This window comes from Podarcis pityusensis (genome assembly GCF_964106645.2).
Source record: "Podarcis pityusensis genome assembly, chromosome: 10".
In the NCBI taxonomy this organism is placed as follows: Eukaryota; Metazoa; Chordata; class Lepidosauria; order Squamata; family Lacertidae; genus Podarcis; species Podarcis pityusensis.
The window spans coordinates 6,158,077-6,179,017 of NC_138035.1; the positions used below are offsets into that span (position 1 = coordinate 6,158,077).

Sequence of the window (20,941 nt, forward strand, 5' to 3'; positions counted from 1 at the left end):
GTAGGCAGAGCACCCCCAAGAGGGACAGTGCCTTGGCAGCCTACCCTGCGGGGTCGTTGTGGGGCAGGAGGGAAAAGGGATGTGGGGTGCCTGCTAGTGTTGGAGAAAGAGAGCTGTGTCCGGGGGTGTCACGATGGGGCTGCAGAGTTGTGGGGTGGCGGGGAAGAGAGAAAGAGCCGGCTTTGGGGGCAGCCGGAGGGGCGCCTGCAAAGGGGAGGGTCTGGCGGCGCAGTGGAGAGAAGCGGGTGGGTGGGGGTCTTGCTGGACTCGAATAGAGGCGTTGCTGGGGGTCAGGAGGGTGGCGACGGCTTCTTTGGGTCCCGGCGTCGGTGGGGCTCGGGGATGCGGGGAGGGGAGCCTTGGAGTTTTGGGGTTACGCTCAGGAGAGCTCGGGTGGGGGCAGTTGGAGGGGCTGGCTAAAATTGGGGGAGAGAAAAAGAGCCAAATGGGGGGGGGGCATTTGGAGAGAGTATGGGGCTGGTAGTGCCCGGCAGCCCCCAGATTGGAAATGTGTTGCCCTTGGAAGCGGGGCAGGATTTGTCCTGAGCCTGGCGAGGTGGGGGCTTCTTGCAGAGAAATTCCCTGGATTTCTGAGATGGGGGGGGGGGTGTCCTTCTTTCGCTTGGGTCTCTCAGGGTTGGGTGAACATTCTGCTGCTTCCGTGGAACCTTAAATCGCCCTATTTTCTGTTTCTGGAAGATAATAATAATAAACTTTTATTTATATCCCGTCCTCCCCAGATACTTGGGGGGGGGGGCGAATTGTTCCTCTAGCTCCTTTAGGATGGAGTAAAACAGCTCCTGTTTTGTGAATGAGTCTCTCTTCCCTGCGCCTCCGTCCACCTCCCGTTCTGATCCAAGCTTGCGCGCTTTTGCGCATCTGAAATCCTCCTTTCCCTGCGCTCATCTGTTCCCCGAACTCTCTTTTTCGCCAGGGGTTTTTACACGGAATGGTGGACTCTGCAAGGTGGAGCAGCCCCCCTCCCCTGAGTATTATCTGTTCCTGGTTTGCTGGCCGGGCTGGCTTCCCCCTTTTCCCAACGCCCTCCCCTCTCTGTGTGGAGAGAGGCAGCCAGGTCCCTTGTGCGTAATGTACAAGAGCAGCTGGAGAATCGAGGCTTGTGTGTTGTGGATGTCAAGATCGCAGAAATGGGGAGGAGGAAGAGGCTTCCCTCTGCTAACGCCAGGGCGATTCCTCCTGCAGCTCTCCTCCAGCAAAAGACTGGCTGCTGTTTCTGCAAAACAAGGACATCACCACCGCTCTCAAAACCCCACGGATGTCTTGTTTGTTTCCTCTCTGGGGTTGGGCTGTGGCGCTTTGCAAACGTGTGAAAGCACATGTGAGTCTGATCGAAGTGGGGCAGGCAATGGGGACAAGGAAGAAATGCACCTCTTTCCCAGGTGCAATCTCTTTTCTAAAATATATATATTTTTATTAAGTTTTACCTAACAAATTTCAGTTCAAACACATCATTCACATCTTCAATTCTCTGAATCCCTTGATTCCCTCTGCCCTTCCATGGTTACCGTTATCAATCTTTTCCTACCCTTCTGCTTATCTTATTTTCTTTAACTTATGGAAAAACAAATTACTATTTTTTTAACGGTTTTTTTGTACATTACAAGCATTATTCAAATCCTGCCAAAGTTGTTAGCTGTTTACAGTGTTCTCTTATGTACATTATAATTTTTTCCATTACTTCTTAAAATTCTTCTCTTCCTCTTTCCCAATTTTGCCATTTTGGCATAGTCCATCATCTTCATCAGTTGGAACCCAAACGTCCGATGGGACTTCCGCGGCTTCTGATTGGCTGCAGGAGCTTTCTGCAGCCAATCAGAAGTGCACCTTGGTTTCCAAACGTTTTGGAAGTCGAACGCACTTCCGGAATGGATTCTGTTCGACTTCTGAGGTACGACTGTATAAGGAAGGCACCAGACAAGCCTCCTGGGGGAAAGTATCCCACAAACGGGGAGCCACTGTAGAAAAGGCCCTGCTCTTGTGTTGCCACCCTCTGGACCTCTTGTGGAGGAGGCCCACGAAGAAGGGCCTCAGAGGATGATCACAGGGGCTGGGTTGGTTGAATTGCCCTCACTCCATCCTTGTTTGAGGGACGCGGGTGGCGCTGTGGGGTAAACCACAGCGCCTAGGACTTGCCGATCAGAAGGTCGGTGGTTCGAATCCCCGCAACGGGGTGAGCTCCCATTGCTTGGTCCCTGCTCCTGCCAACCTAGCAGTTCAAAAGCATGTCAGAGTACAAGTAGATAAATAGGCAGGAAGGTAAATAACGTTTCTGTGTGCTGCTCTGGTTCGCCAGAAGCGGCTTAGTCATGCTGGCCACATGACCCGGAAGCTGTACGCCGGCTCCCTCGGCCAATAAAGCGAGATGAACACCACAACCCCAGAGTCGTCCGCGACTGGACCTAATAGTCAGGAGTCCCTTTACATCCTTGTTTGCCCTCATTCACCAAATTTTTCTGGCTCCAGCTGGAAGGATAGATGTTCTTTGCCTTTGGGGAAATACTCCTCCCCAGTTGCTAATGATTTTTAGAATTGATTTATTGGTTTATCGATTGCTAATGCGTTGCTTGCATACTTGTGCGCTGGGCAGAGAATTGTGGGAAACAAACTGCTGGAGCTCGTGACCTCACCACTGCTCTCGTGGAAGGAAAACTGTCTCCAAAAACCTTCACCATTTGTAGGAGCTTAAAGTGTGGGTGTTTATGTCATCTTCAGGGGCTCAGTCCAGCCCCACACATCTGGGGGAGGCTGCCGCTGCGTCCTCTCTCTTCCCAGTCTCCGGTAATCTCTCTCTAAATATATTTCCATGCGATGTGCTTCTCCAGGAAAAATGGGAAAGTTACATGCCTCTCTTTTGATAGATGCAATGTTCAACCATATTTTGGCACCGCATGAATGAGTATATTCCTTCCTCTCTCCCCACTTTTCCCTTCTAATCAGTGTTAGAAACTCAGATATATCAGCTAGGTGCCAAATGGCTCCTTAGACCGGGGTTACAGTCGCTAAAACTGAATGCCTAGTTGCCATTTTGGAGGCCAGACTGCTATAAAGTCTTATTTTTCAATACAACTTTTTGATTCCTGTAATTCAGTCTTGATTGTGCAGGATAGAATTCTACAGGATACGTTGCTAATGTGTGAAGACGGTCCAGATCCAAGGATCCCCAGGCATGCGCCACCAGATGGTCCGGGCATCTTCGCAAGTGGCTGATTGTTGTCATTTAGTCGTGTCTGACTCTTCGTGACCCTCTGGACCAGAGCACGCCAGGCACTCCTGTCTTCCACTGCCTCCCGCAGTTTGGTCAAACTCACGTTGGTAGCTTCGAGAACACTGTCCCACCATCTTGTCCTCTGTCGCCCCCTTCTCCTTGTGCCCTCCATCTTTCCCAACATCAGGGTCTTTTCCAGGGAGTCTTCTCTTCTCATGAGGTGGCCAAAGTATTCGAGCCTCAGCTTCACAATCTGTCCTTCCAGTGATCACTCAGAGCTGATTTCCTTCAGAATGGAGAGGTTTGATCTTCTTGCAGCACCAGAATTCAAAAGCATCCATTCTTCGGCAATCAGCCTTCTTTATGGTCCAGCTCTCACTTCCATATATCACTACTGGGAAAATCATAACTTTAACTATACGGACCTTTGCTGGCAAGGTGATGTCTCTGCTTTTTAAGATGCTGTCTAGGTTTGTCATTGCTTTTCTCCCAAGAAGCAGGCGTCTTTTAATTTCGTGGCTGCTGTCACCATCTGCAGCGATCATGGAGCCCAAGAAAGTAAAATCTCTCACTGCCTCCTTTCTTCCCCTTCTGTTTGCCAGGAGGTGATGGGCCCAGCGGCCATGATCTTGGGTTTTTTTTATGCTGAGCTTCAGATCATATTTTGCGCTCTCCTCTTTCACCCAAGTGGTTGATAGCCAGGTGCAAAAAGCGCCTGGCGGATTTCAAACCCTGATTCCAGTTTAAGGGACAAGTTTGGTGTTGCATCTGACCAGTGGTCAGGTTTTTAGGAAAGAGGAGGGCAGGAAGGGGTGCCAGGCAAGGCTATGCCAAACTGCCATTGGTCATTGCATCTTAACCAGGGGGTCAGGATCTCACAGCCCTCCACCCTCTTTTGCTTCTTTGGCCCCATCCACCACTAGTGGCCCCCCACCAAGGTTGACAACATGCCCTCTGCCTGAAAAGGTCTTCCAACACCTGCTACTCAGAAGTAAGCCCCATTGAGTTCAGCAGAGCTTGCTCCCACGGAAGTGCATGCAGGTGGTTACTAACCTTTGACTCCTATCATATCCAAGTTCTTTACTCCTCCAAATTTAATTACTCCGTTTCTCCTGCCCCTGCCAAGTTCCCCCCCTTTTTAATCCAGTAACCTTTCCTTTGTTGCTGGCTCTGTTTGGCATGTAAGCTCCTGTAGTTTTCACAGAGCCGGGAAAACAAAGACCTCACTATTTCAGTGTGTGCCTGCTTATATTCTGGTTCTCTTCAGATTGTATAAATCTCTCGCCTCTTATGAAAGTATGCGCCTGCTTCTGAAAATCGGACGAAGGAACTGCAGCCGCGCTTCCTCTTAGCCTCAAAAGTGCCTTTTGGTGGATCAGGCCAAAGACCCTTCTATCCTGGAGCCAGTGAGAGCTGGACCATAAAGAAGGCTGATCGCCGAAGAATGGATGCTTTTGAATTATGGTGCTGGAGGAGACTCTTGAGAGTCCCATGGACTGCAAGAAGATCAAACCTGTTTAGGGAAGCTTTTAATGAATGAATGAATTTATTAATACGGTCACAGACCAGTGTCAACACACACAATATCAGGTCATAAAAAAATAAAATTAAATTAAAAAAAAAAATCAGAAATACAGAGGACAATATGAGTATAACAAGGATTTAAATATAAAAAATTAAAATTAATTATTAGCGTGCCCCCTGTAATTAACATTTGGGGGTTTGGTCATTATGGGATACCACTTGCTTCCTGCGATTAATTGCAGACGCACAGAATTTGGCTACATTTGATGTAGTCTTCGGATTCTTGTCCTCTAGCAGTAGTTTTAAACTATGGTGTTCCGATTCTTTCCTGGACTTTTGCAAAAATGAAGCTTTTAATGTTTAACAGACTATTGTATTTTAATATTTTGTTGGAAGCCGCCCAGAGTGGCTGGGGAAACCCAGCCAGATGGGCAGGGTATAAATAATAAATTATTATTATTATTATTATTATTATTATTATTATTATTATTACAGTGGTACCTCGGGTTAATAACTTAATTCATTCTGGAGGTCCGTTCTTAACCTGGAACTGTTCTTAACCCGAAGCACCACTTTAGCTAATGGGGCCTCCTGCTGCTGCCGTGCCGCCGGAGCACGATTTCTGTTCTCATCCTGAAGCATAGTTCTTAATCCCAGGTAGTATTTCTGGGTTAGCAGAGTCTGTAACCTGAAGCGTCTGTAACCTGAAGCGTATGTAACCCGAGGTACCACTGTATTATTATTATTATTAACCGATCCATTCTGAAGGAAATCAGCCCTGAGTGCTCACTGGAAGGACAGATCCTGAAGCTGAGGCTCCAAGACTTTGGCCACCTCATGAGAAGAGAAAAGTCCCTGATGTTGGGAAAGGTGGAGGGCACAAGCAGAAGGGGACGATAGAGGATGAGATGGTGGGACAGTGTTCTCGAAGCAACCAGCATGAGTTTGACCAAACTGCGGGAGGCAGTGGAAGACAGGAGTGCCTGGCGTGCTCTGGTCCAGGGGGTCACGAAGAGTCGGACACGACTAAACAACTAAACAACAATCCTGGGGCCAACCCTATATCTTCAGATAGAAGCTCTCCTCCTGTTATCTGTCTCCAGGGGAGGAGTGGTAAATCGTGAAGCGCAGGAGCTCACCGTGGCAGCCCCCCCAGGAAGAGTCCATGGCCATGCTTGCTGTGTTGCTAGGTATAAATCCAAAATGGCAGCAGATCCCATAATGCCCAGCTTAATAGGATCAGTTGATAGGCATAATATCTGGGTTCTGATCTGTGAGGAAGCTCACTGGGAAACTTGTGTTCAAAATTAGCCAGGTGCAAGGCGCGTTTTGTAATAATAATAGTAATAATAATAATTTATTTAATTATGCCTGCCCATCTGGCCTGGTTTCTCCACCATCTGGGGATCATTGAATGTGGACTGCTTTCACACACTCATTCCCTGTCCTGTAGAATTCTGCACAACTGGAATGAATTTCTGGAACCAAATTCCTTTTTCTGCATAGCCTGAGCTGGAGCAGTTGCCTTTAAGGAAAAGAGGTTGTCATAGGCCAATATATATGTGGAGTCTCCATGGATCACACGACTTTCCTCCTTAAATCCTCAAAGTTCTTAACCTAGCTGAAGGTTCTCCTCTGAACTATCCAGATGTTTAACTGAAAAATCAATCCGAGTCAGTCCATCATTTGAAAAATAAGCCTTAAGAGCCGTCTTGCCCCAAAATGGCAACTGGGCATTCTGTTTTGGCAACTGCAACCTTTGCTTAAGGAGCAAAGTGCCTGGCGTATATATCTGAATTTCTAACAGTGTTTTGATCAGTCACGTTCCTGAACTTAGCAAAGGGATTGTGTGGCAAGCTAGGTTTCTTCGCCAGATCCCAAACATACAGCATTTGGCAAATGTGAAATAATTTGAAATTTGAAATACTTTATTGTCACTTGTGCAACTTGTATACAGTGAGATTACACGAGCACCCCCCACTCAGCTCTCTTTTACTCGTTTACTGACGCATACCCCCCAAACCCAAAAGTCAGTTGCCCTGTTGTGATCTTTTCATTCAGCAGCCTAACAGCCCATGGATAGAAGCTGTTCTTTACCCTGTTGGCGCGACTAATTAGGCTTCTATATCTTCTGCCCGAGGGCAGGAGATCAAGAAAGTGCCGGCCAGGGTGTGAATCATCCCTGAGAGTTTTCCTCACTCTCCTGAGGCAACGTTCTTCTGCTATTTCACCCAGTGGGTTCATGGGACAGCCCATAATATCTTGTGCTGTCTTCACCACCCTCTGTAGGCACTTCCTATCAGATGATGTCAAACCAGCGCCCCACACCGTGATGCAGTAGGAAAGGACACTTTCTATTGTGGACCGGTAGAAGGAGATCATCAGATGTTGATTGACATTGTTCTTCCGAAGACTCTGAGGAGATGGAGTCTCTGTTGGGCTTTCTTAACCACCTGGGTTGTATTTATTTTCCAAGTAAGGCCTTCACTGAGATAAACTCCCAACAGATGACATCATTTTTCTTGCTGTGACAGGGCTATGAAGTTATTCCAAACACTCTTGTTCCATCTAGTCTGTACCTGATAACTGCTGTTGGACCTTTATATGAGCATCTAAATCTGTTTTCACCAACCTAGTGCCATCCAGAGATTTTGGAATACAGCTCCCATCAGACCCAGTTGTAGTGCAAAACATCTGGGAGGAACCAGGTTGATGAAGGGTGATCTAAACTCTTATTTAAATGTCACTGTTAAGTTGTGGGTGAACATATCAGACGACACAGCGATTCTTCAAGCAGCTCTTGTTTATTCACAGGCCAGAACAGAACTGAACTGAAGGGTTCAGCCAACCTGCTTATATAGAGCTCAACTACAAAGCAACAGTAACAACTTTCTCTAACTATCCAATCACTGAACGTCACTTTCAATCCCTTATTTGCATATGCGGACCTGAGGGAAAACTATCTACAGTATCCCCCTGCTGGCCCAGGGTGAGAACCTCAGTACATAACAGTCACCTAAGCTGGTGCCATGATGAAACAAAAACCGAGAAAGGCCTTTAAATATTCCTGTTTGTGTTTGCTCAGGCAGAGGGCATAATCCTCCAGGAATTTCTTCCTCACTGAAATCTCATTGAAATAAATTGGAGCTGCTGGTGCAGGAAAACTTCTAGAGGATTGTTCCCCAAAAGAAGAAGATGTTTCGGATGACCCTGCTTTGAGGTGGTGAAGCAGTAGATTTGAGTTTTCTACTCTGCGAATTCTGAGCTGGGCTTTTTCGGAAAGACCTTCAGCCTGAGCTTTCTCCCGGAACAACCACAGCGAAGCTCAGCTGAATCAATTTGCAAAGAAGCCCAAGGCCTCGTTGTGACTTCTGTTAGGATTTGGCAAGACGCGACCCAAAAAGTTCTACAAAGTCTGAAGCAAGCGAACAAACAAAGCAGCACACTTTGCAACACAGCTCAGATCTGTTGCTGGTGAATTTAGCCCTTTGTAAATCACGTTGCTGTACTTTGGAAAGTGTTTGCTGCTGCTGGGCGGCTGCAACGGCCAAGGATGTTGTTTAGGAAACTTCAGTGAAGGTCAAAGTGGGAAGAATTTTACTGGATTTAGGAGATTAGTTCTCAAGTGGAAAGAAGCTGAGCTTTAAAAAAAAAATGGGGCTTTCTTGTTCAATTGGTGTGTTTCTCCCTAATTGTGAGAGAGTTTGTGTGTGTTTATTTGGCGTTGCATCTATCTCGCCTGTTGCAGCACACTGCAAATGCAGCCTGATGCAACTGTAATCTGTCATGGAGGTTCCAGTCAATTAACTCTCCCTTTCCCCTCGCAATAATTGGCCTTTGTCTGTTCAAACGGACAGGATCGGGCTGCTAAAAAAAAAAGCGCCACGGCCGACAAATCCATCTTGCCATTCAAAACGGAGACAGAGTTTCCACCTTTCCCGAAATTGCCTCTGCCCTGCATTCGTTGGGGTGAGCAAACGCTGACATGATGCGGCTTGTTAATTAACTGAGCCCTCTGTAGTCTTTAATACCCCGAAAACTCACTTTGTCAGCAAATCTGTGTGCTCCCTGCCGTCTGCCTATGTCTTAAGTGTTGATTCTTTGCTGCATGTTATGCAACCAAAGCTTTCTCGCAAAATATTTGGCTGCAAATCAAGGGCTCGACTTGAGCTGAAACCGTGTGTGTGAAATTCAGGGAGATGGTGGCGGCCACGATCTTTCTGCAGTAACCGGTGACCAGTGCAGATGATGGCACTGCAGCCCTTTGGATAAAGCTCCTTTCCCCTTTTTCACGGTGGAATAAGTAACTGAACTCCTTGGCCACCTTACTTCCCGCAGTGGATGGACGTCCGTCCGGAGCCTGCGCTCAAAGGCGGTTCTTTGTGCGCAGGCTTTGTGAAAATCCTTGGACCTGGAGGGGGCGCGTAGGAAACTGCCCTATCAGGGCCGGCCCAAGACAAACCACAAAACGACATCTCCTTCCCGCCAGGGGAGAAGGGGTGACTGAAGAGCCACATCAGGAACAAGGAGGCAATAATAATAATAATACAGTCATACATCGGGTTGAATGTGCTTCAGGTTGAGAGCTTTTGGGTTGCACTCCACGGCAACCCGGAAGTAACAGAGTGCATTACTTCCGGGTTTTGCCGCTCACGCATGCGCAGACGTTCAAAATGACGTCACGGGCACGCGCGGAAGCGGTAAAACGTGACCCGCACACGTGCAGACGCGCCGTCGTGTCTTACGTTCTATTCAAGATGCGAACAGGGCTCCGGAACGGATCCCGTTCGCATCCTGAGGTACCACTGTAATAATAATTTATTATTTATACCCCACCCATCTGGCTGGGTTTCCCCAGCCACTCTGGGCAGCTCCCAAAAGAATATTAAAAACACAATACAGCATCAAACATTTTAAAACTTCCCTAAACGGGGCCACCTTGAGATGTCTTTTAAAAGTAAGATAGTTGCTTATTTCCTTGACATCTGCTGGGAGGGCACCACCACCAAGAAGGCCCTCTGCCTGGTTCCCTGTAGCCTTACTTCTTGCAGGGAGGGAACCGCCAGAAGGTCTTCGGAGCTGGACCTCAGTGTCCGGGCAGAACAACGGAGGTGGAGACGCTCCTTCAGGGATACTGGACCGAGGCCGTTTAGGGCTTGAAAGGTCAGCACCAACACTTCGAATTGTGGTCAGAAACGTCCTGGGAGCCAATGCAGATCTCTCAGAATAAAGATCAGCATTGGGATCTGCTGCCCCTGTGGATCCTGCCCCCTGAGGCACTTGCCTCATCTTGCTTAATGGTTGGGTCTCCACCCCCATAGTTCTACCCGGACACTGAGGTCCAGCACCGAGGGTCTTCTGACGGTTCCTCCCTGCGAGAAGCCAAATTACAGGGAACCAGGCAGAGGGCCTTCTCGGTGGTGGTGCCCGCCCTGTGGAACGCCCTCCCAGCAGATGTCAAAGAGAAAAAGAACTACCAAGGCAGCCCTGTTTAGGGAAGCTTTTAATGTTTAATAGGTTATTGTATTTTAGTGTTTTGTTGGAAGCCGCCCAGAGTGGCTGGGGAAACTCAGCCAGATGGGCGGGGTATAAATAATAAAATTATTATTATCAGTTACTGAAAAGATAACTGCTGAGATTTGTGCGGTGGAAGGCATAGAACCAGCAAAGCAATTTGATGCAACCTGGCGGGACTTTACAGCTTACGTTTCAAACACCGAACCTGCAGAACTCCTTATCTGCACCCTAGAGGAAAAGCCAACCCAAGCGTCCAAATTAGTATGAATAATCTGTGCACGTGGTTAAAGATCTGAAGAGACAACAAGTTTTTTGGGGAGGAGTTAAAGGGGAGGGAGGAAGGGGGGGAGATTAGGATAAATGAGTAGGGACAAAAGTATATACCTTTATGTATAACTAATAGGAGGATGAGTTTGATGCAGGTTATTGTTAGATTTTTCGACTGAATGCTTTTATTTTTATTTTTGTAAGTTATTCGACATCCCTGGATGAAAGTGTGATCATAAAGAATGGGGAAATAAGTAAATAAATAAATAAAATCTGCGCCCTAGAAAGAAATATGGCTCTCCTAAATTATGTGCCAGTTTAATATACATACGTAGAATTGTATTTCCCATCTCTTTGTAGAATCATAGAATTGTAGAGTTGGAAGGGACCCTGTGGTCATCTAGTCCAACCCGCCGTGATGCAGGAATCTCAGTTAAAGCATCCATGACAGACAGCTATCCGACCTCTGCTTAAAAACCTCCAAGGAAGGAGATTCAACCACTTTCCAAGGGGGTCCGTTCCATTGTCAAACAGCTCTTACTGCTGAGTCTGGAATCTCCTTCATTGCAACTTGAATCCATTGGTTCTGGTCCTCCACTCTGGAACAGGAGAAAAAGCTTGCTCCATCTTTCATATGACAGGTCTAGAGATATTTGAAGGTGGCTATCCTATTGAAGGGACGCGGGTGGCGCTGTGGGTTAAACCACAGAGCCTAGGACTTGCCGATCAGAAGGTTGGCGGTTCGAATCCCCGTGACGGGGTGAGCTCCCGTCGCTCAGTCCCTGCTCCTGCCAACCTAGCAGTTCAAAAGCACGTCAAAGTGCAAGTACATAAATAGGTACCGCTCCGGCAGGAAGGTAAACGGCGTTTCCGTGCGCTGCTCTGGTTCGCCAGAAGCGGCTTAGTCATGCTGGCCACATGACCCGGAAGCTGTACGCCGGCTCCCTCGGCCAATAAAGCGAGATGAGTGCCACAACCCCAGAGTCGGCCACAACTGGACCTAATGGTCAGGGGTCCCTTTACCTTTACCTTTATTCTAACTCCTCTCAGTCTCCTATTTCCCAGGCTAAACATACCCAGCTCCTTCAACTGTTCCTCATCAGGCTTGGTTTCCAGACCCCTGATTATTATTTTTTTAATTTATTTAATCATTTTTCAATACAAACAACAACTGCAAAAGACACATACAACAAAAACCATAATAACACTAACAACATAATTTGACAATTCAGATGTGAATACACTGATATACCTACGACTACACCTTTTTAAGAATATTTTCCCCTCTCTCTCTCCTTCCCCAACTTCCCACCACAATCCGCCTTATCGCTTAAATATTCCTTCCAGATTTCTTCATGTTTATTCATTCTTAATTTGCGTCGACATGCAATTCGTTCGTATGCAGCTAATCTGTCCATATTATCATTCCATGTGCTCAATGGAATCTTTTCACGGCTCTTCCAATTCATCAAAACAAGTTTTTTTGCTTCTAATATAGCATGGTACATCCATTTTTTTTTACCCCTTGTAATCTCCCACGTTTCCCGGAATATAATTTAGAATTAAATTCAATTCCCCTAAATAACAATTCCTTTTTTGTCCCTTGCGCGTCTTCAGCTTGTCAGTATCCTTCTTCAATTGTGGCACCGCTCCTCTTTGATGACTTTCCGTGCTCTAGTGTTAAAATTTTAAAAAGAAGGAAAGAAATGCAGTTTTATAACGCTTTGGTATCTGAGGCATTTTTATGCACCCAGGCAGTGAGGCTTTCTTCAGTAGAATCCAGTAAGAGCTACGTCGTGTGATTTATTCTGATGGTCTTCCTGTCGAAGATGATTCCTTGCTCTCCACACCTCCAGGATTATATTAACCAGCTTTGAATCCCTTGACGTCTGCGTAATCTCGCAGAATTCAGACAATGCGTCTCTCCTCCTTTCCAATTATTTTCAGGTTGTGTGTCATGGAACTTTGAAGTGTCAGGCATAGCCCTATTGGCTTTAGCCCAAACGTAGCAGAGTTTTCCTGCACAGCGAGGAAGCTAGTTGCGGCGGTAATGACTAGTCAGCTAGACTCAGAATAACTATTTACAGGATTTATTAAAAGGAAAAAATAAAACCAGCAGAGTTTCTGCATACAAAACAAAGCAAATAAATCCTTTCTTTCTCTCTCTCTCTCATAACCATACACAGCACTTCTAACTCCTTCTCCTAACACACCTAACACCAAACTGTGCTAGCAATCCTAGATAACAGAGTTGAGTGCTGGTTGTTAACCAATCAGAGTAAGTAGTTTCTAGGTCAAGCAGACCTGGGCTTTCTGCCAAGAGTAAATTGACACTGCCTTGAGTTAATTGTGTGAAGCCAGAATCTGCAAGTTTCCCATGAGAATCAATTAACAGAAACTGAACACCCCCTCACAGATTCTGCTGGACAATTAACATCAAAAACCACCTATGTAGGAGATTATTTTTCCAGCAAACCTAAACCCTTGCACATTTGCTTGTTCTTTATCTTTGCCAATGGTTTAGTTAATACATCTGCTACATTTTCTTCACTTGATACATAAGTACATGTGATTATATTGTCTTGTACACAGCAACGTACATTTTGGTATTTTACAGAGATATGTTTGGAACGTGATTTGAAACCCTCTGTTTTACTTAAGGTTATACAAGCTTGATTATCAATGTAAACTTGTACTGGTTCTCCACAATTTACATTTAAATCTGTTAACAAATGCTTGAAATAAATCACCTCGTTGCACAATTCACTCAATGCGGCGTACTCTGATTCCGTTGATGACACACTTACAATGTCTTGCTTGCGTGACCGCCAGCTGATTAAAGCTCCACCGACCATTATGACTAGTCCTGTGACAGATTTTCTATCTGGCAAATTTCCCCAGTCACTATCACAGTAGCAACTCAACATTTCGTCCTCGGAAGAATTTAATTGTAACATATAGCCAATTGTCTGTTTGAGGTATCTCAGAACTTGTTTTACCCCTTTCCAGGCATTTAGTGTGGGTTTTGAGACTAATCTACTTAATATGCCTACTGCGTAGCTAATATCAGGTCTGGACCACTGTGCTAGATACAATAAACTTCCAATTACAGAGTGATATACATCAGGATGTTCAAATTCAGGACTCTCATCTATATGAAGTGTTTTTATGAAACCTGGATCCATAGGCACCGCTGCCCCTTTGCAATCCTGCATCCTGTATGTAGTCAGTAGTTGTTTAACTTTGTTCTGCTGACTAATTAGGCAGCTGCCATCTTGGGCCCAGCACACTTCCAACCCTAGATATGTCCTAACCGGGCCTAAGTCCTTCACTTTGAACTTACTGGACAATTGCTTGGCAAACCTTTTAGTTTGTTTATGTGTTTTACAGGCATACAATACATCATCTACATAAATCAGACAAAACTCTTGATCACTGCCTGTACCACGTACATAAACACAATTGTCAGCTGTACTCTGCTTGAAACCAAATGACACTAAGGCCTCATGGAAACACTTGTTCCAAGATCTTGCAGCCTGTTTGAGACCATATAGAGCTTTGTTTAATTTTAACACTCTATTGGAACCTGTCTCATAACCAGGCGGTTCGGCTAGATACAGGTCTTCTGATATTGATGCATGTAAATATGCAGTCTGGATATCAAAATGGTTTAACAGGAGTTTTCTCTTTGCTCCAAGCGTTAGAATCAGCCTTACACTGTCCCCCTTAGCAGTAGGGGAAAAAGTTTCATCATAATCTTTTCCAGGCCTCTGAGAATATCCTTGAGCCACTAAACGAGCTTTGTATTTGTACTTTCCTGTCACCAGAGGTTTACGTTTGTACACCCACCTGCAGCCTACAATCTTTGCCCCCTCAGGCGCTGCTACTGGTGTAAAAACCTTGTGCTCATTCAGAGAGGACATCTCTTCCTCCATTGCCTGTTTCCAGAGCTCTGCCTCCTCTTTTGGTAACTTTAACACCTCCTGAAAACTCTTGGGTTCTGCAATTACACTAAACACATTTGCAGTATCTGGAGAAAAACGCACCGGAGGCACTCCTTTGTTTTGTCTTTTAGATCTTCTGGGAGAAAATTTTTCTTCTGACCCACTTTCCTCCTCAGAACTACGACCTCTCTTTTGCTGCTTAGCAACTGGTCTCTGGCTAACTCCACTTTCTTGAGAGCTCTTATCTGAACTTTCCTCCCCCTCAGACTCTGATTCTCTGTGTCTACCTTCAGAGTCATGAAGCTCCTGGGAAGGTTCAAACCAAACCTCAGTATTGGCATGTAGTCTCTCCCAGCCACTATGTTCACAAAAACTGGCATTCCTGGAGATCACAATGCCATTTGTCCCTTCAGCAAAGCGGAAACCTTTTCCCAGCTCCTGGTAACCCACAAACACTAACTGTTTGGTCTTAGGATCTCCCTTCTTTCTCATTTGTTTCGGAATTAATACCCAGGCTTTTGATCCAAACACATGCAAATGGTCAATTTTAGGTTTTTTCTGAAACAATTTAAAGTACGGGGTTGTACCTATTGTTTGATGAAAGAGCCTATTTTGGAGATAACACGCGGTGAGCATACTCTCCCCCCAATAAGACATGGGCAAATCAGCATCATCAAGCATGGCAAACATCATATCTTGTAAAGATCTGTTTTTTCGCTCTGCAACGCCATTCTCCTCTGGGGAAAAAACGTTTGTTTTTCTATGCCCAATGCCACGCTTTTGTAACCAATCTCTAAAGGCATTTGACATAAATTCGCCACCTCTGTCCGTCTGAACCCTTCTGAGTTTAATGGACAGAAATCTTTCCACAGATGCCACCCAGCCTTTAAACTTAGTGAATACGTCACCCTTATTTTTCATGGGAAAAACCCAAGAGTAACGCGTGGCGTCATCCACAATTGTTAGTGAAAAGCGCGCTCCACCCCTGCTTACAGCAAATGGACCAATTACGTCCATGTGAACCAGCTGTAGCGGTGATTCACTAACTCTGTCACTTCTGGGGTAAGAGACTCTGTGGGTTTTAACCTTTTTACAGACATTACAATCAAGGTACTTGTTACAACTCTTTAAATTACCCCCATCAGCCAATTCAGACATTTTTAGTACACTTTTCCAGCAAGCATGCCCCATTTTCCTATGCAATAAGTGCACACAGTTGTCATGTATAGCTTTGTTATTCACTGCAGGCTGAGATTTACTGACTACTGCTGCAACTTGAGATCTTGCTTTAAGCCAAAACAAGCCTCCCTCTGACTTAGCAGTGCCTAAAATCTCACCAGCCTTCTTAATAATGCAACTGTCTCCTTCAAAATACACTTTAAACCCAGCTTTTAGCAAACAATCTACAGACATCAGATTGCTCCTTAATGACGGCACACAAAGTACATTTTGCAGGCATTCACGAAGACAAGGAACAAAAACTGCACCCCCCGAAATCACTTCGGAAGTACTTCCGTCTGCTAGAGCCACCTGGCTGCGCTGTGCTGAGTTCTTGGAAACAAACAATTCATCTGAATTTACGATGTGCCGAGATGCTCCAGAATCGACCACCCAGACAGCTTGTTTCTCATCAGCAATCTTGACCTCGGCGGTCACCAGCTGAGCCGACTGTTTTTGTTTGAAGAATTTCTTTTTACGCTGCTGCTGCTGATCTCGTCTCTGCTCCTGCACCGGCAACTGAGACTTGACCAACTCCGGACATTGTCGTTTTAGATGCGCTGAAGACCCACATCGGAAACAACGCCTAACAGCAAACGCTGACTCCTCACCAGTACGCTGCTTTTGCTTCACCTCTGGCACGGCATGAGAACTCCTTCCAAACCGCCCGCCAGTAGAAGTCTCTGCAGCCAACGACCTTTCTTGCCGCTTCTGCCATTCTTCAATCAAACGCCCAGTAACGTAACTGACTAATAAATCACGCTCCTGTATGCCTTCTAGAGACAAAACTAAATTATCCCAGCTTTCCGGGAGAGAACTCAAAATAATAGCCACCTTCTCCTGCTGGTCTAACGCACAGTCTCTTTCCTGTAGCGCAGCAAACTTTAACTGTAGACTGTGTAGGTGTTCCTGCATTGTAACCCCAGGCTGTAACATTGCCTTGTACAATGCCTTGCGAATGAACAGCTTGGAAACCGCTGTCTCACGCACATGGAGTTCTTTAAGTGCTTGCCACACACCTCTAGCTGTCTTGATTCCCCTCACATACGGCAACTGGGAATCTTCCAGCCCCAAGACAATTGTGGCCCTTGCTCTTTGGTCTTTATCGAGGTCTTCATCATCAGGCTTCGTAGGAAACTTACTCACCACTTGCCAGAGACGATCCCTCTGCAGCACTGCCTGCATGCGTTCCGACCACAGCAAGTAATTGGAGTCATTCAGACGCTCAAAAGCCATCTGAACTGGTTGTGAGGCCATCTTGAGAGCGATGTCCCTGGAACCCGGAACCAGCTACTCACGACCACCGAGAGAGAAAACAGGAACCACAGCACCCAGCACTCACACGCTGCAGCTGTTGTCCTTGTGTCCACTGCGTCACCAGCTCACCACAGTCAGGAACCAGCCAGTGTCCATCTGCTGCACCAACAGGAACAACAACTTCTGGAACTACTGGAACCAACACCGTTGATGCTGACACCACCACAACTCAGGCTGGCAGCACAATGCCCATAACCTCATAGAACTTTGAAGTGTCAGGCATAGCCCTATTGGCTTTAGCCCAAACGTAGCAGAGTTTTCCTGCACAGCGAGGAAGCTAGTTGCGGCGGTAATGACTAGTCAGCTAGACTCAGAATAACTATTTACAGGATTTATTAAAAGGAAAAATAAAACCAGCAGAGTTTCTGCATACAAAACAAAGCAAATAAATCCTTTCTTTCTCTCTCTCTCTCATAACCATACACAGCACTTCTAACTCCTTCTCCTAACACACCTAACACCAAACTGTGCTAGCAATCCTAGATAACAGAGTTGAGTGCTGGTTGTTAACCAATCAGAGTAAGTAGTTTCTAGGTCAAGCAGACCTGGGCTTTCTGCCAAGAGTAAATTGACACTGCCTTGAGTTAATTGTGTGAAGCCAGAATCTGCAAGTTTCCCATGAGAATCAATTAACAGAAACTGAACAGTGTGTTGTATCCCCGAAAGAGAGAATAGACACCAGGCATGTCCTTCAATTAATCTGGGTCTGAGAGAAAACCAGGAGGGGATACAGAATCCGGCCTCTGGCCATAAATAGAGCGAGGCAGCCTATATCCATAGCTGTCAACCGTCCCTTATTTGGCGGGAAAGCCCCTTATCCCAGCGCTGTGTCCCGCTGCTGTCCCTTACTGATGATGTCCCTTAAATTTCCCGGGTTTCAAAGGAAGCAGCTCCTCTCCCTCCCTCCCTGCCGGCCAGGGAGAAGGGAGGCTCCAACTGTGTTGCTTGGCTGCGTTGCTCACCCAATAAGGAGTTGCAGAACGACTGGGGGGTGGAGCTTGCATGCCTTGTGCCAATCAAATCGGCCGCGTTGCCTGGGGACTCGCCTTTGCTCAGCGCTTCCCAGCGGAGAGGTGACGGTGGTTTTCCTTGCTGCATCCCCTTTGCCTGGTTGCTGCGCTGTGGGAACCACCGTGTGCTGGTCCAGGGGGAGGTTACCGTGGGGCGAGGTCCAGGACCTGAGTCGAGGGTCGGCAGACAGTCCTCCACGGGCGAAGCGGGGTCCACAGCGAGGACCCGGGCAAGGACAGGAACTCTGGGGGGACAGGACTGGATGCTGGCCGAAACAGGTCTTCAACGACGTTGCTCCTGCAACCTGGGACCGGGCTGACTGGCCTTTATCTTCTCTGAGGCCAGGGGCGGTCCCGGCCCCCAGGTGACCCGCCTCTCCTGGCCTTAAGGCGAGTGCTCCTCCTGGGAGAAACCAGTTCCCTCCGCCTCTCTGCCCTGAGCCTCTGCAGCTCAGGAGAGGCTGGAGGGTTACTGGACCCAGGGGGAGACTCATTTTCCCCTGACAGAGCTGGGAGAGACGCACCTGTAGGCAGTGGGCCCTCAATCACCTCTGGAGCCAGAGTGGATTCATCTGGTGTCTGCTCCTGAGGATCCGGCACAGGTGCAGGCGCTTCAGAATCAAGGCCCTGCCCCAGCTCAGCCGGCCCTGGAGGCGGGGACTCCTGTGCAGGCTGGGATTCTTCCGGTTCAGCCTCTGAATCGGATTCCCAGGCCATCACACACCGCTTGAGGCTTCGTTTGGCTGCTGGTTGACTAAAATCCCTTATTTTGGCTGCTGGTCCCTTATTTTCGAGGCTGCTGGTCCCTTATTTTCAAATCTGTAAGTTGACAGCTATGCCTATATCACTCCTTAAGGACTAGAAACCTGCAGCCAAAGATTTGGTACTTGCCTGTGATCAGAATGAGCGAACGGCTTCTAAAATTCAGGAATGTGATAATAAAGACCCGGCGGTCAGTAATCTCAATTTGACCCTTTGAACCGGCACCTTCTGTTACTGTTATTCCAGAGTTGCGAGTTCGAGTTCTGCAACCCTGAGTGGCTTTGGGCCAATTGCTCTCTTTACTGTTTGGCTTCCAAAATGAGGGTAGCAGCTTCCCTGCAAATGATGAGGGGATGCAGACAAGGCTTGAGCGGACCTTGGAGGTGCAGTAGAAATAAACCGTTGGTTTTTTTTAAAGGATGGAAGTCAATAGCTAATGGTTGAAAGCCCTTCAGTGAGTGGCACTCCTTCTCCTCTCCCCTATTCCACGAATTGTTTGTGCCCCAGTAATATTCTATAGGGGAAAAGAGCCCTGATAGTAGCCTAAGGGGACTCTGTCCCTTGTAGGTCATAGCTTAGCCAGCGGTCATCATTAAAAGGCTAATGGGTGCTATGAATGGGGTTAGAAACTTGCTCCAGCCTAGGCAGAGACATCACCTTGCCAACAAAGGTCCGTATAGTTCAAGCTATGGTTTTCCCAGTAGTGATGGATGGAAGTGAGAGCTGGACCATAAAGAAGGCTGATCGCTGAAGAATGGATGCTTTTGAATTCTGGTGCTGGAGGAGACTCTTGAGAGTCCCATGGACTGCAAGAAGAACAAACCTCTCCATTCTTAAGGAAATCAGCCCTGAGTGCTCACTGGAGGGACAGATCCTGAAGCTGAGGCTCCAAGACTTTGGCCACCTCATGAGAAGAGAAGACTCCCTGGAAAAGACCCTGATGCTGGGAAAGATGGAGGGCACAAGGAGAAGGGGACGACAGAGGACGAGATGGTGGGACAGTGGTCTCGAAGCCACCAGCATGAGTTTCACCAAACTGCGGGAGGCAGTGGAAGACAGGAGTGCCTGGTGTGCTCTGGTCCAGGGGGTGACGAAGAGGCAGACACGACTAAACAACAACAAGAAAAGGCTCAATTGCATCCCACAAAGATCCTGGCATCACGATCCCTTTGGGACATGTCTAACAGAAGTCAGGAAAGATCAACGTCCCGGTACCTAACACCTGTCAAACTAGCAAAAATGTATAGGACGAGTAGTAAAATCTGTTGGAAATGTAAAGAGAAGGATGGAGATTTTTTCCACATGTGGTGGACATGTGAGAAAATGAAACAATTTTGGGAACTGATTTATAATGTACTGAAAAGGATGTTTAAATATACTTTCCCCCAAAAAATGGAAGCCTTTTTTGCTGGGCTTGATGGGAGAGGAAATTGAAAAAGTAGATCAGAGACTATTTATGTACGCTATGACTGCTGCCAGAACTTTGTTAGCCCAAAAATGGAAAGTACAGGAATTACCAACGGTGGAGGAGTTCAGACGAAGATGGTAGATTATGCAGAATTAGCAAAACTGACCTAGAAGATCTGTAATCAAGAGGAAACAAAGTTTCAAAGAGATTGGAGTAAATTTATGGACTATATAAGTAAAAACTGTAGAAATTTGAAGACGTTAGCAGGTCTGATCTTATGACATGGACTGGATATTATTAAGGAACTGTGGAAAGGGAATTGAAGTAAGAAAACCTGCTGAAGGGAGGGAGGGAAGTCAGTGCTTGTTAGAGGGGTGAGAAAGATAATAACAGATGGTCATGAAATGTTATTGTATTTTGTTGGTTTATGTGAAATGAAAAACTAATGAAAATCATATGCAAAAAGAAAAGAAAAGAAAGAAAGATGGACATCCCTCCTATCTTGCTCTCCCAAGCCACGATCTTCACTGGCTCGACTTTGCTGAAATAATAATAATATATAATAATAATTTATTATTTATACCCCGCCCATCTGGCTGAGTTTCCCCAGCCACTCTGGGCGGCTCCCAATCGAGTGTTAAAAACAATAAAGCACTAAATATTAAAAACTTCCCCAAACAGGGCTGCCTTCAGATGTCTTTTAAAAATAGGATAGCTGCTTATTTCCTTGACACCTGATGGGAGGGCG

General features: G+C 46.5%; 1 protein-coding gene and 1 long non-coding RNA gene across 2 annotated transcripts in view; one reads left to right on the forward strand and one right to left on the reverse strand.

Annotated features, from left to right (window-relative positions):
• The window catches only part of STRIP2 (striatin interacting protein 2), an 80,428-nt gene that overhangs the window by 624 nt on the left and 58,863 nt on the right, over nt 1-20,941 (forward strand). The gene's annotated exons all lie outside the window — the stretch shown is intronic.
• Nucleotides 12,609-17,208, reverse strand: LOC308486500. The gene is made up of 2 exons (XR_013991100.1): nt 14,370-17,208; nt 12,609-13,860 (listed from the first exon to the last, which is right to left on the reverse strand). It is a non-coding gene; the product is annotated as an uncharacterized lncRNA (long non-coding RNA).